This window comes from Saccopteryx bilineata, chromosome 4 (assembly GCF_036850765.1).
Source record: "Saccopteryx bilineata isolate mSacBil1 chromosome 4, mSacBil1_pri_phased_curated, whole genome shotgun sequence".
In the NCBI taxonomy this organism is placed as follows: Eukaryota; Metazoa; Chordata; class Mammalia; order Chiroptera; family Emballonuridae; genus Saccopteryx; species Saccopteryx bilineata.
In genome coordinates this window covers 264,218,918-264,242,209 of record NC_089493.1, presented here as the reverse complement: position 1 = coordinate 264,242,209, position 23,292 = coordinate 264,218,918, and the positions used below count along the sequence as shown (strand labels likewise).

The 23,292-nt window shown below is 42.5% G+C and overlaps 1 protein-coding gene across 2 annotated transcripts in view; it reads right to left on the bottom strand.

The window, feature by feature from the left end:
* COL26A1 (collagen type XXVI alpha 1 chain) overlaps window positions 1-23,292 on the bottom strand; it is a 192,079-nt gene that overhangs the window by 91,475 nt on the left and 77,312 nt on the right. The window lies entirely within an intron of this gene.

Sequence of the window (23,292 nt, the reverse complement as noted above, 5' to 3'; positions counted from 1 at the left end):
GAGATGGATAGATTAGCTCACAAAACAAAGATAGTAAAATGATAAATGGTGAAATCTAGCTAATGGCTGTAGGGTGGAGAGTTCACTATAAAGCTCTTTTAACGTCTCTGTATGTTTTAAATTTTTCATTTAAAAGGTAAGGGTAATTTTTTTTTAACAAATGATGTTGTGAAAACTGGATATTCGTATGCAAAAGAATGAAGTGGGACCCTTACCTAACATTGTACACAAAAGGCAACTCAAAATGGATTAAAGACCTAAACCTAAGACCAAAACCATAAAACTCCCAGAAGAAAACACAGGAAAAACTTCATGACATGGAGTGTGGCAGTGACTTCTTGGACATGACGCCAAAAGCACAAGCAACAAAAGTAAAAATAGACAGATGGGACTACATCAAGCTTGAAAGCTTCCGGGAATCAAAGGGCACAATCAGCAGAGTGAAAAAGCAACCAAGGAAATAGGGGGAAATATTCACAAATTTTATATCTGATAAGGACTTAATATCCAGAATATGTAAAAAAAAAACTCCTATAACTCAACCACAAAAAATAAACAACCTGAATCAAGAATAGACAAAGGACATGAATAGACATTTCTTTAAAAATAATATACACACAGCCAACAAGCATATAGAAAGATGCTCAATATCACTAATCATTTACAGAAATTCAAATAAAACAAGATTCCACTTCACATCCATTAGGATGGCTACTATTAAAAAGAAAAGGAAAGAAGAAAATAGCCAGTGTTGGTGAAGATGTGGAGAGAAGTTGTGCACTGTTGATGGGAATGTAAATTGTGCAGATACAGTGGAAAACAGTACAGCAGTACCCCCAAAAATTAAAATAGAATTACCATATGATCTAGCAATCTCACTTCTAAGTATATATTCAAAATAATAAAAAGATGAATCTGTTTTTTTTTTACTTTTTTTCCCATTGATTTGAGAGAGAAAAAGTGAGAGAAAGGAAAGGATAGAGGGGGGAAGGAAGAGAGAGAAAGAAGCATCAACTTATTGTTCCACTTTATTGTTTCATTTAGTTGCGCACTCATTGGTTGCTTCTTGCATGTGTCCCAATGGGGATTGAACCCTTGACCTCAACACAATATTCTATGCATTGAACCACCCAACCAAGGCTAAAAGCAGGATCTTGAAGAAATATTTGCACACCCATTTGTGTAATAGCACTATTCACAATAGCCAAGAGATGGAAGCAACTCAAATGTCCATAGACAGATAGATAAACAAAATGTGGTATATACACACAATGGAATATTGTCAAGTCTATTTTTTTAGAAAATTAAGTTTGACAGGGTGACATTGATCAACAAGAGTACACAGATTTCAGGTAAACATCTCCATGTCATTTGAACAGTCGATTATGCTGTATACCCAAAATTCAAAGTCAAATCATTTTTCGTCTCTTTAGATCTGTCCCTCTTTACACCCTTTCCCCAACCTCCTTCCCTCTCCCCCTCCCCTTCATCCCCCTCCCACTGGTAACCACTGCACTTTTATCTATGTCCATGAGTCTCAGTTTTGTATCCCACCTATGTGTGAAATTAAACCATTTTTAACTTTTTCTGATTTACTTATTTCACTCATTATAATGTTCTCAAGGTCCATCTACGTTATTGTAAATGATACTATGCCATCATTTCTTACGGCTGAGTAGTATTCCATTGTGTGTGTGTGTGTGTGTGTGTGTGTGTGTGTGTGTGTGTGTACACACACCACATCTTCTTTATCCAATCCTCTGTCGAGGGGCACTTTGGATGTTTCTATGTCTTGGCCACTGTGAACAATGCTGTGATGAACATGGAGCTGCATGTGTCTTTACATACCAATGTTTTCGAGTTTTGGGGGTATATACCCAGTAGAGGGATTGCTGGATCATATGGTAGTTCTATTCTTTTTTTTTTTTTTTTTTTGAAGAACCACCATAGTGTCTTCCATAATGGTTGCACTAATTTACCTTCCCACCAGCAATGGGGTTCCTTTTTCTCCACAGCCTCTCCAACACTTGTTATTACCTGTCTTGTTGATAATAGCCAATTTAACAGGTGTGAGATGGTATCTCATTGTAGTTTTGATTTGCATTTCTCAAATAGCTAGTGAAGATGAGCATCTTTTCATATATCTGTTGGCCATTTGTATGTCTCCTTGGGAGAAGTGTCTGTTCAGGTCCTATCCCCATTTTTTAATTGGATTGTTTATTTGTTTGTTGCTAAGTTTTGTGAGTTCTTTATAGATTTTGGATATTAATCTCTTATTGGAGCTGTTGTTTGCAAATATCATCTCCCATTTACTTGGCTGCCTATTTTTTTGTTGTCAATTTCTTTTGCTGTGCAGAAGCCTTTTAGTTTAATATAGTCCCATTCATTTATTTTTGCCTTTACTTCTCTTGCCTTTGGGGTCAAATTCATAAATTGTTCTCTACAGCCAAGGCCCATGAGTTTAGTACCTATGTTTTCTTCTATGTAATTTATTGTTTCAGATCTTATATTTAGGTCTTTGATCCATTTTAAATTAATTTTTGTGCAGGGGGATAAACTGTAGTCAAGTTTCACCTTTTGCATGTGGCTTTCCAATTTTCCCAGCACCATTTTTTGAAGAGGTCTTCTTTTCTCCATTATGTGTTTTGGGCTCATTTATTGAAGATGATTTGTCCAGATATATGTGGTTTTATTTCTGGGCTCTCAATTCTGTTATATTGTTCTGTGTGTCTATTTTTCTGCCAATACCATGCTGTTTTGATTATTGTGGCTCTATAGTATAATTTGAAGTCAGGTATTGTAATACCATCAGCTTCATTTTTTTTTCTCCTTAGGATTGCTTTGGCTATTTGGGGTTTTTTATGGTTCCATACAAACCTGGTGATTTTTTGTCCCATTTCTTTAAAAAAATGACATTGGGATTTTTTTTTTTTTTTCTTTTCATTTTTTCATTTTTCTGAAGCTGGAAACGGGGAGAGACAGTCAGACAGACTCCCGCATGCGCCCGACCGGGATCCACCCGGCACGCCCACCAGGGGCGACGCTCTGCCCACCAGGGGGCGATGCTCTGCCCATCCTGGGCGTCGCCATATTGCGACCAGAGCCACTCTAGCGCCTGAGGCAGAGGCCACAGAGCCATCCCCAGCGCCCGGGCCATCTCTGCTCCAATGGAGCCTTGGCTGCGGGAGGGGAAGAGAGAGACAGAGAGGAAAGCCCGGCGGAGGGGTGGAGAAGCAAATGGGTGCTTCTCCTGTGTGCCCTGGCCGGGAATCGAACCCGGGTCCTCCGCACGCTAGGCCGACGCTCTACCGCTGAGCCAACCGGCCAGGGCGACATTGGGATTTTGATGGGAATTGCATTAAATATGTATATTGCTTTGGGTAATATGGCCATTTTAACTATGTTGATCCTTCCTATCCATAAACATGGAATATTTTTCCATTTCATAGTGTCTTTTTCTTTTAATAATGCTTTGTAGTTTTCAGTGTATAGATCCTTTACATTCTGTGTTAAGTTTATTCCTAGGTATTTTATTGTTTTTGTTCATTTTTTGACGTTTCATTCTTGGCGTATATGAAAGCAATAAACTTCTATATATTGATTTTGTATCCTGAGACCTTACTGTATTGGTTTATTGCTTCTAATAGTGTTTCTGTGGAGTCTTTGGGGTTTTATATATATATAAGGTCATGTCATCTGCAAAAAGTGAAACCTTTACTTCTTCTTTTCCAATATGAATACCTTTCATTTCTTTCTCTTGTCTGATTGCTCTGACTAAAACTTCCAGCACTATGTTGAATAGGAATGGAGAGAGTGGGCAGCCTTGTCTTGTCCTTGATTTTAGAGAAAAAGTTTTCAGTTTTCACCATTTAGTATGATATTAGCTGAGGGTCAGTCATATATGGCCTTTATTATGTTGATGTACTGTATATTTCGCTCCATAAGACACACCTGACCGTAAGACACATCTGAGATTTTAGGGAGGAAAAAAAATATTCTGAACCAAATGGTGTGTTAAAATATTTAATAAAATATCGTGTTTCTCACTCCATAAAATGCACGGGCATTTTCCCCTCCGATTTTGAAGGGGGAAAAGTGCATCTTATAGAGTGAAAAATACGGTATTTTCCTTCTATACCCATTTTATTGAGTATTTTAAACATAAAGGGATGTTGTATCTTATTGAATGCCTTCTCTGCATCTAGATAGGATCACATGATTTTTGTTTTGTTTTGTTTTGTTGATACGGTGTATTACATTAATCAGTTTACGTATGTTGAACCATCCTTCTGCTCCTGGAATGAATCCTACTGGATCATGATGTATTATTTTCTTAATGTGTTGTTGTATTCAATTTGCTAGTATTTTGTTTAGGATTATATTTAGTTTTAGAAAGGACAAAAATTATCTCACATGGTAAAACATAGATAATCTTGAGTGCTAAGTGAAAGAAGCCAGTCACAGGGAGACAAAAAAAGTGTATGACCCCCCCTTACAGCAGGTGCCTAAAGAAGTCAGAGGCATAGAAACAGAATGTAAAATGGTAGGAATGGGAAAGGGGAGATGTTGTTTATTGGGTATAAAGTTTTAGTTTTCAAGATAGAAAAAGGTTGCACAACAGAGTGTAGATACTTAACACTACTGAACTATATACACTTAATAAGATGGTGAATTTTTCAGTTTTTTTTTTTAAGATTTTATTGCCTGACCAGGTGGTGGTGCAATGGATAGAACGTCAGACTGGGATGCGGAAGACCCAGGTTTGAGACCCCGAGGTCACCAGCTTGAACACGGGCTCATCTGGTTTGAGCAAAAAGCTCACCAGCTTGGACCCAAGGTCGCTGGCTCAATCAAGGGGTTACTCGGTCTGCTGAAGGCCCGTGGTCAAGTCACATATGAGAAAGCAATCAATGAACAACTAAGGTGTCACAACGAAAAACTGATGATTGATGCTTCTCATCTCTCTCCGTTCCTGTCTGTCTGTCTCTATCTCTCTGATTCTCTCTCTGTCCCTGTAAAAAAGCAAAAACAAAACAAAACAAAAAAATATATTTTATTCATTCATTTTTAGAGACGGAGAGAGGGAGAAGGGGGCGGAGCAGGAAGCATCAGCTCCCATGTGTGTCTTGACCAAGCTAGCGCAGGTCTCAAACTGGTGACCTCAATGTTTCAGGTCGATTCTTTATCCACTGCGCCACCATAGTCCAGGCACAGGTATTTTTTTTTTAACCATAATTTTTTTTTTAAGTTGGGGGAAAGAAGAGGTCTAGGTTTAGTGTTGCTGTTCACTCCAGAACGTCCTGGCCCAGAATCCTACCTCTTGGAGAGGGACAAGGACAGAGGCACCTTAGACCGGGCTGAGTCTCATCTGCTCCCATTTTACAGATAAGCACACAACAAAGGCCTGGCTCAAATTCAGATAGATGCCTGCACAGCTGTGTTGAAACAGAATCCTTGGAGCCCAGGCTGCGTCCTCTGAGCAGGAGCTTCTTCCCTGCACAGAACCTCAGAAGCCAAACTTTTGTGATTCATTCACTGAGCACCTCCTACGTGCTGGGCCCTCTGCCGAGCACAGGGACAGAGGAGAGTCGGGCTCATGCTCTGGCATCTGGAAGCTCACGAGTTAGTTGGTGGGAAAGGTGTCTAACAAGTTCTATAATTCATCATCCAATGTGCTACCTGCTGTGAGTGTGTGCTCAGGCTGCAGAGGGAGCACAGACGATGGCCACACCTCTCTTGATGGTGATGGGATGGGAAGGTAACAGGAGGAAGGGGCAGCCACCCGGGCTTAAGGACGACAGAGAAGTTCCTCAGGAAGGCAACATGGGGAAGAGCACTGGCGACCTGGGAAAGCCAGCGTGAAGGCACAGATGTGGGATTGCACTCTGATGATTCTAGACTATTAAAAGCTGCTCAAGAAGTCCAATAAAAAGAAGAAAAGAAAAGAAAAAAAAAAGCTGCTCAGTGCCTGACCTATGGTGGAGCAGTGGATGGAGCGTTGACCTGGAGTGCTGAGATCATCGATTCAAAACCCTGGATTTGTCCGGTCAGGGTACATATGAGGACTACTACTAGGAGTTGATGCTTCCCATTCCTCCCCCCCCTTTCTCTCTCTCCTCTCTCTAAAATCAATAAATAAAAGCTTAAATAAATAAATAAGTAAATAAGAGCTGCTCAGTTTCACAAAGCTTGAAATGAGAGAGGAAGAGACACAGAGCGGAAGCCAGAGAGGCCTAAGGAGTCCGGGCACCTTGCGGTGGAGGACGGGGAGTGGTGGGGGTTTCCACAGGGTAGCAGCCAGGTCCGCTCTGCCCACTACGGGGCCCCCCTGACGGTACGTGAAGGGTGGATCTGAGGGCAAGGTGCGAGGCAGGCTCTCAGGGGGCTACTGAAACCCACCCAGATTTTCACCAGAGTGATTGCTTAGACCAGGGGAATCCCTAGGGGCTCATGGTGGCAGACAGTGGCTGTCAACCAGGGGCCAGGCCCCCAGTAAACCTTGGGTGGGCAGAGGCTCCAGATTGCAAGGTTGCAAGGTTCCCTTGTCATCACTGGGAACATCAGGGTCAGGTCACTTCTACACATGAGCAAAGGCGATGCCAAGTAGTCAAGCGCCCCCGCCAAGTCCCAGGTATTCAGGTTTCAGGATTCAGGGGAAAAGAGGTGCTATGGACTGAATTGTGTGCATCCCCCCAAATTCATGCTGAAGCCCAAACCTCGATGGTATTTGGAGACAGTCCTTGGGAGGTGAAGAAGTTTAGATGAGGTCATGAGGGTGGGACTCCATGATGGAATTCGTGTCCTTTTCAGAAGAGACACCAGAGACATCTCTCTCCCACCCTACCCCCACCATGTGAGGACACAATGAGAAGGTAGCCAGGAAGAGAGCTCTCACCAATAACTGAATCTGCCCAGGTCTTGATCTTTGACTTGGCAGCTTGCAGAATTGTGAAAAGTAAATGTCTGTTTTTTTAAGGTCAGTCAGCCTGTGTTATTCTGTTATAACAGCCCACAGTAAGACAAGTGGATTGGAAGAGAGCCTGTCACTGAGGACATGTGAATACAAACTGTGCTGTCATCTCATAAAAATAAATTGGATCAAGCTTCCCCACGGGGCACTCAGGCAGCCCAGAGACTGGTTCTCCATTCTTCCTAAAGGGAGGATGGATCCTCCACTCCTCACGAAACAGAGCCAGTGGGGCTGCATCATGCTTCTTCAGGGCCCATAAACAAAGCCTTCAAAGGTGGGGAGAGTGAACCGGGTGCAGGGTTCCAGTACCCCACCACCTCTCGCCGTGAGGCATTGCACGGATCGCCTGCCTGCTCCAGGCTGACATCCCCCAGCTCCAGTGCCGCTGGTGAGGATCATGGTCAGGCACCAGGAACCCAGAGTCGCCCAGCTCCGGCACGTGGTGGTCTGCAAAAGGCATTGGGTTCTGCAGTTCTAGGAGATGTCAGCTCTACCCACCCCTCTCCTCACCCCGAAGGCCCAGGCCCTGCTTTCCACTGGGAGTTCTCACTCCACGTCCTAACAGCAAGGTCTTCTTGCCCAACACTGAGATTAACTGTAAGAAAATGTCTGTCCAGCTTTTGGGAAGGCTGGACCTCCATCCACCTACCCCCCTTTTCTAAAAAAGTCCCGAGCTTAGAGTCAGGATAGCAGTAGGCTTTAACAGAGAAAAACTGGTGAAATGAGCCCGCTTCCACTTGTTAATTGTGGCTTGCCCTTGCTCTCTGAGAGGCATGGACCCCTTTTCTGGGAAAACAGAGGGTGGTTCCCAGACACATTACTCCTTCAGATTGTGGGTCACTGTGGGAACCCTCTCGGCAAAGCCCTCCTCAGCTCGGGCATGAGACTCTGGGTTTGCTTTGCTCAGACTCTTCCTGCAGACACCTATGTTGTCATTCCTCGGTACATCTCAGCTGTGGGACTCTCATGATGAGTCCAGCTCTGCCGGCTGCTGCTCTTTCCCACCTGCTTCCCCTACACACACACACACACACACACACACACACGTGTCACAGCAGGCTAGAGACAGGCAGGGAGGTCCCAGGTAAGCAGTATAGGGAATTGTTGGTGATGCTGCTTTTTGGGCCCTTGGAAAAACAAAAACACCTGGAAGATAGAATTGTCATGTTATAAGTGCTTTCTGAGTGGGGCCCACTGCCATCTACCATAATAGACCAAGGGTTCTGCTAAGCGCAGGCAAGCCCCAAACAATCAACCCCATCCTCCCCAAGGGTAGGGCTGCAGCCTGCCAATGGACCTGCCCACACTGGGACCACATAAACAAATGAGCTTATGGCTGATGACATTGGTCAAGACCCCTCCCTTTTCTTGGCCACAGTGTGGGTGAATTGTGCTCACTGCTTAGGACCCTAGACTCAGCCAGAGGTTCTGGAAATGCTTCCCTGCAGTAGCGATCTAGGTTGAGCATTTTAGCTACCCAAAACCAAAGGGTGTGACCTTGAGTCCCAGGGTGTGGCCTTGACCCCAGAGAGGATCATAATGGGAAGGAGAAGTAAGAAGAAGAAACCAACTCCCTGATCTGCTGAATAGTACAACTACCTCTTTCTGTTTTCTCCTATTTTCCTACTGTAACCCCTGACTTTTCCACCCAACATGCAGGTCATGTTCTAGTCTTCTACTCCCCTCCTCAGTGTTCTGGAGAGAAGCCTCCTGGCATCTAACATGCCACTTGGAGAACAGACATGTTATCCCTAGAGCCTCAGAAACTAATTGGGGACCCCTAAAAGCTGCCTTGACCCAGCCACTTGGACAGGTGGAATGCACAGCTGCTGCCCTTTGCTTGGTCTTCCTTCTCTCCCATCCACAGCCCCCCATACCCGTCTTACCCTCGTAGCACTGGCAGCATTGCAGGTTCTTATGGTCCAGCTCCCTGTCTCCAGGCTAGCTCCCACTTAACTCTCAAAGAGGTGATTGACTAGAGCAAGAGCAACTGACTTCCCCGGGCTCTGCCCCGCCCTTTCTTACACTCATTTCCTCTCTGTGTTCAGCACATTAGAATGAGTGGCTGGAGAACCCTGCTTTATACCTGGAGCCTCTTGCCCTGGAAATTCAGGGTCTCTCTGGCCAACAGAGAAACGCCCAGGGTACCCCTGAGTGGCCTAGTACAGACCTAGAGAGTCTCGGAAAATTCGTGAGCTTAGCAATCATCTCCCATGGCATTACTCTGGCCCCTGTCACTCCCTGTAAAGGCCTGCAAGGGAAGAAGCTGCCATGGGGAGTGCTGAGAGCCCCTGGATGTGCAGACAGCGCAGCAGCTGAGCTATGCGCCTGCGACATGGGCCAGCCCCCATGAAAGCTCTTTCCAAAAAAAGAAAAGGCAGGTGACATCTGTGGATATTTACAGCCCCACACAGCATGACGGGAGGTGCCGAAAGATGCCTGTCTGACAACAAAACCCATTCCAACAGCTGGAACCACTCCAGGCTGGGATGAAGTATCAAAGGGCCCAGAATCTCATCAGCAAGGCCGTGCTGTCTGTTGAAGCTGAGAGCAAGAGCAGATGCCAAATGGAACAGCTCGTCCTCCCCACCAGGCCTGGGCCCAGAGTTTATCGAAGATGCCAGGAAAGAAGCAGGTGTTAAAAGTGACTGAGTGGTCAGGCCCTATGAAGTGTCCTCTTCAGCTCAGCCAGTCAGCCAGCCAGTAGCAACCATGGTATCTTCCTCGTCCCATTACTCGGCCTCTGGCTCCCACATCTGACCCTGCAGGGCCTCACATAGTAATAGGAATATTTCTCTAAGCCTCTAAGCCTTGGTTGTTAATCTATACAGTAGAGATAATCATATAGCCACCAGCTGAACCTCATATCTAACACACATGAAAATTGCCTTTGCAATTATTCATTCATTTAAGAAGCATGCCAGGTTCCAGCTCTTTGTCAGTGGTTGGGAAATAGAAATACACATGAGAAGGACATAACCCGCTCAAAGGTCAGTCAGTGCAAAGACTCTCTGCATGGTAAGTGAGGCAGAGGCTCAGCCTCACAGATAAGAGAAGACCCAGGATGCAAGAAAGTTGAGTAGAGCCTGACCTGTGGTGGCGCAGTGGATAAAGCGTCGACCTGGAAATGCTGAGGTTGCCGGTTCGAAACCCTGGGCTTGCCTCGTCAAGGCACATATGGGAGTTGATGCTTCCAGCTCCTCCCCCCTTCTCTCTCTCTCTGTCTCTCCTCTCTCTCTCCCTCTGTCTCTCCCTCGCCTCTCTAAAATGAATAATAATAAAAAAAAATTAAAAAAAAAAAAAGAAAGTTGAGTAGAGGAAGGTGGGCAGTTCTCCCAAGAAATTTGGCTGAGAAAGGAAGCCCAAGTGGCTTAAAGGCAATGCAAAGTCAATAAAATTGTCTTCTTAAAAATGAGAGATGCTTGATGTACTCACGTGCTGATGGGAAGGACAAGTGGGTGAGAAATATGAAAACTACTGAAGAAAGTTCTGGGAAGCCCAGAAAGGAGGCTTGAGAAAATGAGCTAAGCGGAACTCAGAGGGCCAGGAATGGATGAAGGAAGACCCCTTAAGTCCTTACCTCCTGTGGGTCCCACAGCACCTCAAACATAACTTAAACAACACCCATATTTCACAGTATTAGTATTATTTGCTCATTACTCTGGCCCCTGTGCCCCCTACACACATACACACACCCCGGCTGGGAGATCCTAAGGCCCCCTTTTCATCAATGTGACCCAAGCATCTAGTACAGTGACTGAAATCTCCTAGGCACATGGCTACTTTGAATAAACGGAACTACTTGCTTGTCCCTCCCTTTAATGAGAGCCATGGTAGGCAAGTCTCAGAAGCATCATGAGATTCACTGAGATTCATTTCCCTAAAATGCTGAGCTCTGCAGATTGGCCAAGAGGCTGCAGCCTCCTCCCAAGAGAACTCCTGGCTTTGAACCCTCAGCCATTCAAAACACAAACACACTCATACACAGAGCTCGAGCCAGGGGTGAAATGTCAACATCATCTTGGACTCAAATCAATCAGCTCAAGGCTTGGATGCACTAGCTAAACCACCTCGCCCTGGACCTGCCCTTGCTGATATGGGGGCCCAGAGGGTTCATTTCCTGTTCTGGCCAAGGACTCCAGCTGAAGAGAGAGGGGTGGGGGGAGGGAGAGAAAGAAATCCCCTACTTGTCTTAAACTTTTCATCTCCTGATGACTTTGTGGCATATCTTTTCCACAACACCAAGGTAACATTGATCTGGCCTATAACACATTGTGAAGCAGGCCATCTTAGGTACCACAGGAGGCAGCCAGCCCAGACTCTAGTTGTCTATCTTGTGCTAGGACAACTGGGTCTGATTTTTTAAGATTTCAAAGGTCTCAGGTGGCGTAAAATAAAAAGCACTCAATCAAGAGCAAAGACCCAGGTTCCAGTTCTGCACAGGTCACTTCTCAACTGGTCAACCTTGACCAAATTCCTGGTTCATAGGCATCTGTCTTCTTTATGTGTCCTCACATGGCAGAAGGGGGCAGGGAGCTCTCTTTTATTAAGACACTAATCCCATTCATAAAAACTGCACCCTCATGACCTACTCACCTCCCAAAGACTTTGCCTCTTAACATCATCATATTGGGGAATCGGTTTCAACATATGAATGATAGGAGCAGTGGGCCGGGGGCCGGGGGGAGAGACACATAACCATTCAGGCTATAACAGTATCTATACCATGGTAATATAGAATATGTGACTGAAAGCCCTTAATAAAGTATAAAGTACAATTTCAAAGGTGAGAATAATGACATAATGGTATGATATTGATGAAGGTGATGCTGTTACCTCTGCTGCCAGCTGACTGAACTAACTGGAGGGACATCTACTGGTGGAATGTGGCTTAAGGAACTACTTTTTAAATTAAATCTAGTGGTGCATTAACAGTACTGTATCTCATGCTTAATGCTGGCCTCTTTGATCAGCAATGACAAAAATCATGTTCCATGCACAGAGGGAATCAACAGCCTTGACAGAATCCTACCTAAGTGTCAGGCAGTCGTTTGGGCACCACAAAGGGAAACAGATGATGATAACACCCTCTGCCCTCCAGAACCTCTCAATCTGTCTACACCCGTGTACTCAGCAACCTTTCTAAGGACTAATTTGGCAATATGATTTAAAAGTCTTAACCCGATAATTCTGCAGGGTTTTATCCTAAGGAAATTATTAAAGGTATGGGCAAAGATTTTAGCTAAAAAGATGTTCACCGAGTTCAAGTTTCAGTAAAGATGGTGTAGCTTGTATTAGACTAACTCAACTGTAGATAAAAATTATAAACTCTAGATAAAATTTTTAAACAATTATTTGAAGACACTAGAAACCAACAAAAAGCTAGTAGAAACTGGAGGAAATTCAACACTTGAAAAGAGGAAATAGCACTGAGTGAATTCTACATTATATGACTTTCTCCTCTGAAGAAAGCTCAGGTCAGGCAGTGCAGGGTGTCCAGAAATCAAGTCAAAAACTGCAGTTGTTTAGGCTTAAGGCTGCCAGAGGATCTGAAAACTGAGAGAAGAAATCTAATATGGGAATAGTTACACAGAGCGGAGAACCCCAAACTCAGTGTACAAACTCCCCTTAAATTGTTGACTAACCCCTGAACTGTGCATGTGTAAAGGAGATTCCAATGAGCTCAGTAGAAAACAATAGTGGGAAGGCTATAAAAGCGAGCAGAGATATAAACTGCCACCCAACAGCAAGAAGATGATTTAGAGATTGAATCTCTTCAAGTTAAGGGGTGTAGTTAACACCTAGGACTTGCCTTTGAAACAAGAGATAGTCTATGACTTAGAAGTAAAAACTATATCCCAGGTCTAAGGGGTTTACATACCCACCCCAATAAAGTATAAAAACAAAGCCTTAATAAATTTATAGTAGGTTAACTGCTTGCTAGAACAAAAATCAATGCTCTTCAAGGAAGCCAGAACCTCTACAACATATCAAATTATTCAGTATATATCCAAAAGATATTAACTTGGGAAGAAAGAAAGAAAAAATAATCATGACCCAAGTCAAGAGAAAATTATCAATACACAGAAACCCTAAGATGACCCAAATGTTAGAAATAAGGAAAGGACTTAAAATCCACTACTATAAATATATATAAGTTCAAGAATATTAAATAAATCATGGTCATAATGGTTGAACGAATGAGAAAAATATCATCAGGGAAACATAAACAAAAAAAATAAAGTGGAAAACTTAAAATTAAAAAGTATGATATCTGAAGTAAAAATGTCATTGGATGGGCTTGACAAAAGATCATAGATGTCAGGAGAAAGTCAATGGACTTTGAAGACAGATCAATAGACATTATCTGATCTGAAGAACAGAGGGGTAAAAATAATAAAATTTCAATGACAATATCAAGCAATCTAATGTGTGCAAATGAAATCTTGAGAGAAGAAAGTAGGTCAGAAAAATATGTGAAAAAACTGAACAAGCCTGACCTGTGGTGGTGCAGTGGATAAAGTGTCGACCTGGAAATGCTGAGGTCACCGGTTCGAAACCCTGGGCTTGCCTGGTCAAGGCACATATGGGAGTTGATGCTTCCAGCTCCTCCCCCCTTCTCTCTCTCTGTCTCTCTCTCCTCTCTCTCTGTCTCTCTCTGTCTTTCTCTCTCCCTCTCTCTCTCCTCTCTAAAAAAATGAATAAATAAAAAAATAAAATAAAACAAAAACCAAAAGAACACTGATTTATACCAAATGCTCAAAGAACCTCAAGCAAGATTTTAAAAATCCTACCTGATAACATCACAAACTGCTGAAAGACAAAGATTTAAAAAAAAAAACCCACAAGAACAACCAGAGGGGGTGAGAAAGCACATCACAGAAGAAAAAACAATACGAGTACAACAGACTTTTCACCAGAAACAATAAATGCCAAAAGACAATGGATCAACCAAACTGCTTCAAGTACTGAAAGAAAAAATCATCAATCCAGAATTATGAACTCAATGAAAATATTATTCAAAACTTAATGGAAAATAAAGCATTAGAGATGATGACTAGAGAAAATGAAACCCTTGTACAATTGCTGGTGGGAATGTAAAATGGTGCAGCCACTATGAAAACAGTTTTACAGTTCCTCAGCAAGTTAAACATAGAATTACCATATGATGCAGAAACCCCAATCCTAAGTATATATCAAAAAGAATCTAAAACAGGTGTTCAAACAAAAAAAAGTATATGTGAATGTTCATAATGGCACTATTCACAATAGCTGAAATGTGGAAAAAACCCAAATGTCCATCAATGGGTAAATGGAAAAACAAAATGTGGTATATCCATATAATAGAATTTTATTCATTATTCAGATATATGCCACAACTTGGATGAAGCTTTAAAACATTATGCTGAGTAAAAGAAGCCAGACACAAAAGGCCACATAGTGTATGGTTCTATTTATATAAAATATCCAGAATAAGCAAATCAATAGAGACAGAAAGCAGATTTGTGGTTGCTGACGGCTAAGGGGAGGGAGAATGAGGAGTGACTGCTTCATGGGTACAGGGTTTCCCTTTGGGGTGATAAAAATAAGTTCTGGAATTAGATAGTGGTGATGGTTGCAAAACATTGTGAATATACTTAACACCACTGAATTATACAATTTAAAATGGTTAAAATGGTCAATTTTATGTCTGTATAATTTACTGCAGTTTAATTAACGAGTTGATTAGAATTAAGGCAAAGTAAATATTAAAATACTTTATTAGTTGAGAGAATTTACTGCATTTAGAGACCTGCACTACAAGAAATGCTGACTTCTTGGTTTTGAGAAGAAAGGACACCAACTAGAGGCCCAGAGCTCCAGGAAGAAATTAAAGATCTCTGAAAATGTTACCTGTGAGATAATAAATAAGACCATTCTTTTTCTCCTTTCACTTTTAAAAAGATTACCTTACTGGTTAACGCAAAGATTATAATGTTGAATTCTGATTTTCATAAAATATTTAGATTTAAAACATATGACAGTAATAGCACAAAGGATGGGGGTGGGTGGGTAAACTGAATTGTACTATTAATAATTTCTTCTTGTTTACATGCAGTAGCCCCGGATTTACTCTGTTTATTATGATAAAGTAAGGAAACAGTTTATAATCCTTAGGAGAACTAAGAAATAATACAGAAAAATGTAGCTAAAAATCCAATAAAAGAAAACACAAATTCCGTTCCAATCATACTCACACTTAACTTGCTCTCCCACCATACACAATTCAAAAATTGGACAAAATTTCTCAAACAAATGTTCATAGACATTTGAACAAAGTGGAACAATGATTCCTGAGAAGAAAAACAAGCTAGGTGACTCTTGAAAGCACCTTCAGGACCACAGCACATAGAGAGGGGATGAACATAGCAATCCCTCTGAATTGAAGAGAAAGAAATCAGAGTGCAGAAAGACTGAGGCACATTTGGTGACAGGATACCAGGGAGAACAGAATTATTTAGAAATTATTCATGGGGTCTATCTAAACTCACTGAACTGTATACTTCTGGTGTAAAGAAATTATATGTATGTAATAAGCTCTGTGTAAATCTCACCTCAATAAAGTTGAATTTAAAATGCATAAATAATTATTAAAATAAAATATAGCTATGTATTGCCCTGTATCTATAAAATGTGTTCTCAAATTCATTTGATAACAATGAGTTATCAGAAACTTTCCCACAAAGAAAACTACAGGTCCAGATGGTTTCACTGTGAATTCTTTTAAACATTTAAGGAAAAAAGTTATACCAACTTTATTTTAAAAATGCTTTCAGGAAATAGAGGAGGAGGGAAAATGTCCCAAATCTTTTTATGAGAACAGCATAACTCTAATAACTAAAGACTGACAGATTTAAGGAAAGAAAATTACAGATAAGTATCAAATATAGAAATATACAAAAAGAATAATACATCCAAATGAGGTTTATCCCAGTAATAATAAGGTTACTACCAGGATCAAAAAGTTAGTTTAGTATTCTAAATCAATATAATTTGTCACCTTAACATAATAAAGAATAAAAATTGAATTACCTCAATATAAATGCAGAAAAAGCATTTGAGCCTGACCAGGCAGTGGCACAGTAGATAAAGCATCGGACTGGGATGCAGAGGACCCAGGTTTGAGACCCCGAGGTCGCCAGCTTGAGTGCGGGCTCATCTGCTTTGAGCAAAGCTTACCAGCTTGGACCTAAGGTTGCTGGCTGAAGCAAGAGGTTACTCAGTCTGCTGTAGCCCACTGTCAAGGCACATATGAGAAAGCAATCAATGAACAACTAAGGTGTCTCAATGAAAAACTAATGATTGATGCTTCTCATCTCTCTCCATTTCTGTCTGTCTGTCCCTATCTATCCCTCTATCTGACTCTCTCTCTGTCTCTGTAAAAACAAACAAAAACAAAGCGCATTTGATAAAAATCAGTACCTATTCATGATAAATATTCTCCAACAAACTAGAAATAGAAGTGATTATCTTCATCTGATAAATGGCTTATATGAAAAATCTACTGCTAACAACAAACTTTTACTAGTGAAATATTAAGAAATTTTCCCCCATGACCAGAAACAGGGCAAATATGTCTGTTCTCACTTTTATCAAACATTTTACTAGAAGTTCAAGCAGTCTAGTAAGGCAATAAAGAGAAATAAAAAGCATAAAGATTTGAAAGGAAAAGGCAAAAATGTCTCTATTCACAGAGAATATGAACCACTAGAACTAATAAATAAATCTAGCATGGTTTTCAAATACAAGATCACCAGTGTTTAAAAATTAAATGTTTTATATACTAGCATCAAAAAATTAGGAAATCATATTTTAAAAAGCAATTTCACTTTTTAAAAAGCACCAAATGTATAAAATATTTAGAAATAAATTTAATGAAATACAAGTACGCTCTCTACTCTGAAACTATAAAAATGGCTGAGAAAAAGCAAAGGACAAAACAAATGGAGAACTATACCACATTCAGCAGACTCATTATTAAGATATCCACTCTCCCTAAATTGGTCCGTAAATTCATCCCAATCCTGATCCCAATCCTACCAGACAGCTTTGTGTAGACATTGATAAGTTGGTAGTAAAATTTTTATGAAAATGCAAAGGAACTAGAGTGGTCAAAACAGTCTTTAAAAAGAAGAAACTAAGGCCCTGGCCAGTTGGCTCAGTGGTAGATCATTGGCCTGGTATGTGGATGTCGCAGGCTTGATTCCTACTCAGGGCACACAGGAGAAGCAACCATCTGCCTCTCTAACCCTCCCCCTCTCGCTTCTCTCTCTCTCTCTCTCTCTCTCTCTCTCTCTCTCTCATGCGCATGTGCGCGCGCACCTTCCTGTAGCTAGAATGGAGTGAGTTGGCCCTGGGTGCTGATGATTGCTCCATGGTCTCTACCTCTGGTGCTAAGAAGAGCTCAGTTGCTGAGCAATGGAGCAATGCCCCAGATGGACAAAGCATTACTTCCTAGTGGGCTTGCCAGGTGGATATTGGTCAGAGCACATGCAGAAGTCTGTCTCTGTCTCCCCTCCTCTCACTGAAAAAAGGAGGAGGAAGAGGAGGAGAAGAAGAAATTACAATTACATTCTATTTCATTCCCACAGCTAAATACCACCAAATGTTGGCAAGACTATGGGGCTATTGAAATATACTTTGCTTATTGGGATATAAACTGTTTAAACCTCTTTGGAAAACAGTTTGTCTGTTTTTTTTTATAAAATTAAACAACCCAATTAAAAATGGGCAAAAATTTTGGACAGACACTTCGCTAAAGAAGATATAAGAATGTCTGGTAAGCACATCAGAGAGGCATAAAAAAGTTGCTCAGCATCATTAGTCAACAGGAAAGTACAAATTAAAATCACAACCAGGAGCATTTTATACCCGCTGCAATGGCTAACAACACCAAAGTGACTGACAACACCAAATGTTAGCAAGAACGTGGAGCGATTGGAACTTACTTTCCCAGTGCAGTGTAAAATGGTAAACCATTTTGAAAAAAAATTTTGGCTCTTTTTTATAAAGTTAAACATACACCATGACCTAGCAATTTTACTCCTAAAAATTCATCCAAGAGAAATAAAAATACATGTTCACAGAAAGACATATACAAGAATGTTCACAGAAGCTTTATTCATAAAGCCCAAAACTAGAAACAACCCAAATAATTATCCACAGGAGAATGGATAAGTAAAATTGTGGTTATTTAAACAGTGAAATAATACCCAGTAACAAAAACAAATAATCTACTGATACACAATGTAACAACACGAACACATCTCAAAAATTATATTAAGTGAAAGAAACCATACACAAAAGAGAATCATACCATGTAAGTCCATTTATATGAAGTTAAAGAATAGGTAAAACTGATCTCTGATGATAGAAATTAGAATAGTAGTTGCTTAGCAGTGGGAACTTTCTGAGAAGTGATGGAAATGTTTATGTATTTATGAAAACTCATTAAATTGTACATTTAAGATTGGTGCTTTTTAATGTATATAAATTTTACCTGTTTAAAAAAAACCGTATTTACAGCAATGTTATTAATAATTTAAAATTAGAAGCAATTTAAATACGTTATAGGAAGGGTTTAGTTTATAAAGTGTGTTCCAAATACCACAGCCACTAAAAATGATACCATAGAACAGTGGTCCCCAACCCCTGGGCCGCGGACCGGTACCGGTCCGTGGGCCATTTGATACCGGTCCGCAGAGAAAGAATAAATAACTTACATTATTTCCGTTTTATTTATATTTAAGTCTGAATGATGTTTTATTTTTAAAAAATGACCAGATTCCCTCTGTTACATCCATCTAAGACTCACTCTTGACGCTAGTCTCGGTCACGTGATACATTTATCCATCCCACCCTAAAGGCCGGTCTGTGAAAATATTTTCTGACATTAAACCGGTCCATGGCCCAAAAAAGGTTGGGGACCACTGCCATAGAAAGCTATCTATTGGCCCTGGCCAGACAGCTCAGTGGTAGAGCATCAGCCTGGTGTGTGGATATCTGGGGTTCGATTTCTATTTAAGGCACACAGGAGAAGTGACCGTCTGCTTCTTCACACCTCCCCCTTCTTTCTCACTCTCTCTCTTCCTCTCCTGCAGCCATGGCTCCATTGGTTCAAGTGAATTGACCTCTGCCTCAGGCACTTAAAAATGGCTCCAGTAGCTAAGCAATGAAGCAACAGCCCCAGATGGGCAGCATCGCCCACTAGTGGGCTTGCTGGGTGGATCCTGGTCCTGATGCATGCAGGAGAATCTGTCTCTCTGCCTCCTCTCCTCTCACTAAAAATATTTAAAAATATAAATTAAAAATAAAAATTTTTTTAATTTAAAAATTAAAAAAAAAGAAAGCTATTGACAAGGATATTCATGACAACTTTTATGAAAAAGAAAGCTATCAAACAACATGTATATTACAACTAACCTATAAGCACAGGAAATGGTGTGGAGGCATTTCACCTAAGTGAGACATAAGGTTAACTTCAATGGCTGATTTCACTTTTTCTACACTGAACATGTACTTGCTTTTTTTTTTTTTTTTTTTTTTTTAAATTCATTTTTATTTTATTTATTTTTAGAGAGGAGAGAGAGAGAGGGAGAGAGAGAAGGGGGGAGGAGCTGGAAGCATCAACTCCCATATGTGCCTTGACCAGGCAAGCCCAGGGTTTCGAACCGGCAACCTCAGCATTTCCAGGTCGACGTTTTATCCACTGCGCCACCACAGGTCAGGCATACTTGCTTTTATAATAATAAAAAAATATTTCCGGATATATAAATATAGTTGCAGATTCATAGATACAGTAAGTTTTTGTTATTCATGGTAGTTATGTTCTATAAAGGCACCGGAAACTCTGAATTAACAAATACTGAACCATTGCTCCCAGGGGAAGGACAGCGTCACAACATTTTCGTCGGCAGATCAGTATTTAATTTTGTTTTATGTGTAGTTTTACTGAATGGCACTTAATTAGATAGATACTGTTGATTCAATAACACTGAGCTCACAGCCCACAGTGCTGCAACCAACGCCGAACAAAGCTTATTCATCACATGCATTTTCTTCATAAGGTGCATCATAGCCCTTTTGCACTGAAGAACCCTACACAGCACTATGCTGGGAACACATCCCCCCAAAGAGCATAAAAATGTGAGAAGCATGGCATTAAGCAGACCTGGAAAAGGACACTTGTTTGCATAATGAGAGTTGAAACAAGAATGCAAAGTTTCACCTTGTTCAACCTCAACTGGGAGCAAGAGAGTTGGGCAACTCAGATTTTTGGCCTCTCTGTGCATATTTGCAAAAGACCACAAAAGTGCCTCTGGTATCGATCTGGAGGTTACAAATAAACTTGAACAAGTAGGTCAAGTCACAAATACAGAACTCACAAAATAATCAGGATTGACCACATATCGGCATATCTATGAAAGAAAGTATCCCCAAGCCTTTCAACTGCCCTCCTGAGTATCCAGGAAGGAGGGAGGGGAGGCTGATTGGAAGGAGGACCTGGAGAGACAAAGAAAGGAGGAATTAAGCACAGAGAAAGGTCGCCTAGGAGGCTGAAGCCACACAGTCACAGATCCAGAGTCGTAAGACCAGACACAGCCAGAGAGAAACTTGTTTGTGCTGGGGAACCTCCTCTGAACCAAAGCTAAACCGACTGAGAAGAGCACCTCTGACCTGCAGGCTTTCCAGGAACGCAATGGGAACAGGTGGAAATTACCGTCCCAGGACCCTATCACAGACTCCATCTCAATTGCGCCTTCTGTCTTCATTGTCTCATTTTCGGAGATGTAACATCTTCACAAAGGCTTTCAGGAGCCAGTCTCAAGCTCAGCCCAGGCCCTTGCACTCCTGGCATCCTCAACCACACAGGACACTCATGCTCACAGATGGGAAGGGGCCGGGCGACCCCTACGGTCTCTGAAGGAAGCACGCCTCAGCCCAATTCATCTGTGCTTTGTCCACTCGGTCTACAAGGAGAATTGCCCTTTACTGAGACATAAGCTTACCTAAAGAGATGTCTGGCCTTCGCACTTAGCTCTCTAAGCCCTTGGAATGACCTGTCTAATAAGAGTTTACTGTCTTTGTTTACCCTGGGAGCCTTGGGCCACTCCAGACAGTCTACAATAACAAAATGATTCTGAGGGACATCCCTGGGTCACACGGTGCCAGCCCCACCCCCAGAGGGACTTGGAACAGCTCAGCTAAGCGGGCAGCCACCATATATACATGACTCAGTCACGCTAATAACTCTGGCTCAGGGAGTTGCCAGAATACACTGGAAGCTCTGAGCGTGGACTCCTCCTGGACTCAGCTTCCTGCATCTCTTATATGGGTTTAGATTGTTTTCTTTCTCTGTAATAAACCACAAATGTCAATATGCCAGCTTTTTTTTTTTTTTGACAGAGACAGAGAGAGGGACAGATAAGGACAGACAGACAGAAAGGGAGAGAGATGAGAAGCATCAATTCTTCATTGCGGCACCTCAGTTGTTCATTGATTGATTTCTCATATGTGCCTTGACCGGGGGGCTACAGAAGAGCGAGTGACCCCTTGCTCAAGCTGGTGAGCCTTGCTCAAAGTAGATGAGCCTGCGCTCAAGCTGGCGACCTCGGGGTCTCGAGCCTGGGTCCTCCACATCCTAGTCCAATGCTCTATCCACTGTGCCACCTCCTGGGCAGACAATATACTGGCTTTTGAGTTCTATAAGTTCTTCTGGTGAATTATTAAACCTGGGGGTCTTCATGGGGTCTCCCAATCTGCACTTATATCTGTTTCTCTAACCCTCTTTTGAACCAGCCTTGCCGTTCTGCTGGTTCCCTCACTGAGTTCAATAGAACTCCAACATTTTCCCTAATCATTATTTCCTTTTGTTGATTCATCTAACATGCTCACTATCTACTTGTGTGAGAAATACGGTGAAGCCTGTATTTCATTAGGTGGAACCCAATGCTGGTCGTTGAAAAGCACCCAGTCCGTTACTTAAGGGTAAATCAATCACTTTCCTTGAAATCCCTGTCTCCTCTCCCTCCCCCTTGGCAGACCCTGGACAGCAGGTCTGCTCTGTTCTGTTGGGGAAACCAGAGGTTTCCCATAGCACGGACAGGTAAAGCAAGTCCAAATCCTGGCTCTGAGCAAGAGGCCTGGTGTGAACTGTTGCCATTCAATACATATAGTACAGGGTCCTGCCACCCACACCTTCCCCCCCCCGGGGGGGAGGCTGGTCTCCTCTAACCCTGTCACCCTCTCCCCCCAGAGCTCCCTCTGGCTCCTGCCGAAGGAAACGCCCCAGTGGGGCCCCTCCCCAGGGGCTGCCTACCCTCGACTCCCAGGATCAGGCAGCTCATCAGTCAGGAAGGGTGACACCCCTGGATCCCTGTGCATCCCCGCCCCTTCCTTCAGCTCGGCGTCAGTCACAGGCCCAGTGAAGCATCATTGTCATCCTCATCCTCATTTCTGCTATTTCCATTATTATGTTATTATTTGTAATTTAAAGCATTTTAGGCAGTCCATAACAAAAGCATCTATATAACATATCTTATTGTAACTTTTATTATAACCTAACCTATTATAAAAGTGTACATATAACAAAAATCAGTATATTAGATTATAAAAAAAGATAGAAGAATAATTTTGTCACAAAGTCAAGGCTGAGGCAAGCTACTGTTTCCAAATACAAAACTGAGCCCTCAGCCTTCAGAGCAGCCAGCTCTGCTGGGAACGAGGGGGGAGGGTGCACACCTGTTCCTCAGGCAGGACCTGCTCTCCCTGGCTGTGAGCACAGTGCGGATTTGTTGCTGGGCATCCCTGGCTTCCATCTGAGTGCAGCTGTCTGGCTCCATTGGGCTCCAGAGTCAGGCTGAGCCTGGCCTGGGGCTTGGAAGGAAGGCCCAGCTCTGGGTCCCATCCTCCTGTCCTCCTCTGGGCACCAGCCAGGCAGAAGAACACAGGCAGTGGACCAGGCCCTCCTTCTGCTGCCACCCACCAGGCCCACCTGCCTCGCTCTACGGCAGACGTGGCTCCAAGGCGGGTGGGCCCTCCTCTGCATCTTCTCAGGGTCCCCCAACTTCCCGCTCTGCCTGCCCTGATTTCTGGGTGCGTCAGAACCAGAGTGAAAGGAATAGGCTGTGAGTTGAGTCCCCTCCTCTAGGCCAGGGCACATGGGTCTCCTCTATTCCCCACCCCACTAATGCACACAGGGACCCCGCCTCAGTGCCACCGCAGGGCGGCAGCCTCACCCCACTTTGGCCAGTCCAGAGCATTTGGTTCTGAAGGTGTTGGGA